This window comes from Oncorhynchus mykiss, chromosome 19, assembly GCF_057628025.1.
Source record: "Oncorhynchus mykiss isolate SJ-2025 chromosome 19, ASM5762802v1, whole genome shotgun sequence".
Taxonomy (NCBI): Eukaryota; Metazoa; Chordata; class Actinopteri; order Salmoniformes; family Salmonidae; genus Oncorhynchus; species Oncorhynchus mykiss.
The window spans coordinates 33,609,250-33,610,178 of NC_143040.1; the positions used below are offsets into that span (position 1 = coordinate 33,609,250).

The window sequence follows — 929 nt, forward strand, 5'->3', positions numbered from 1 at the left end:
ACGAATAGTGTGGAAGTAAATTCTTATCAGCCGTGACGCACTCTTCCTCTCCAGAATCGGATAAGTCCATACTATCGACCCATAGTTAGGCTACAGCGGGATGTGAGACGGTATCTCAAACCGTCACTTCAACATCTATATTATTAGTCCCCTGATTGATAGCACTTATGTTCCCTTCATATATGTCCAAAAGCAGCTGCTATTCCCTTAATTATTCTTGTAAATGCGATAAGACACTTCCAGGCGCATCCACGAGCCTGCCGTTATTTTCCAGACGTTGAAATGGGTTACAGTTTTGCCAAGAAAAAGTTTTAATTTCAGTCAGTTAGTAAGAAGTTATTCCGACGCAAAACTGCGAGGAAGGTGGCTTGCGTTTCAAGCCGAGCAGAATCTGAATGACTGTTCTCCCCCTACCCAAGTCTCCTCTCTCTTCCTTTTTACCTCCCTTCTTTCGTGCGCTTTCTGACCCCTCCCACCTGTAGGCTTCCTATCAAACACATACGCACAGATCTAGGACCAGCTTATACTCCCCAAATGAAGGTCAGGCGAAACTCAAAACTTACCTTAGATCAGTGTCTAGGAAAAACTCCCGAATGACAACATATACTGTATTTACACACCCACTTGCTGCTTTTGGAAAATTGCTCACGCAATTGACGCTTATCTGGCCGAAGCATCGCTATTAGGAAAATAGCCTCTATCTGATCCGGGGAAAACGGAAGAGTGTGCTTGCAATAGAACGGAGGAGTATTTAGATAAGCATGTTTATGAAAAAAATCTGACAGTGGAGAGACTGAGAAGATGGATACAAGTGGCCTATACTTTCCCATTGCAATCCTTCTTTTTAGACTGAATTTAACTCCTCATCCGAGGACACGCGTGAATTCGATGAGGTTACAATGAAGCTGCTTCTCTCAAACTCTGTAACC

The 929-nt window shown here is 43.5% G+C and overlaps 1 protein-coding gene across 1 annotated transcript in view; it reads right to left on the reverse strand.

Annotated features, from left to right (window-relative positions):
* LOC110497543 (EMILIN-1-A) overlaps positions 1-577 on the reverse strand; it is an 81,724-nt gene extending 81,147 nt beyond the window's left edge. Inside the window, exon 1 of the mRNA XM_036954478.2 lies at positions 1-577. This exon is cut by the window's left edge and continues 219 nt beyond it. The gene's annotated coding sequence lies outside the window, so the exon portion shown is untranslated.
* Positions 578-929: the final 352 nt, after the last annotated feature.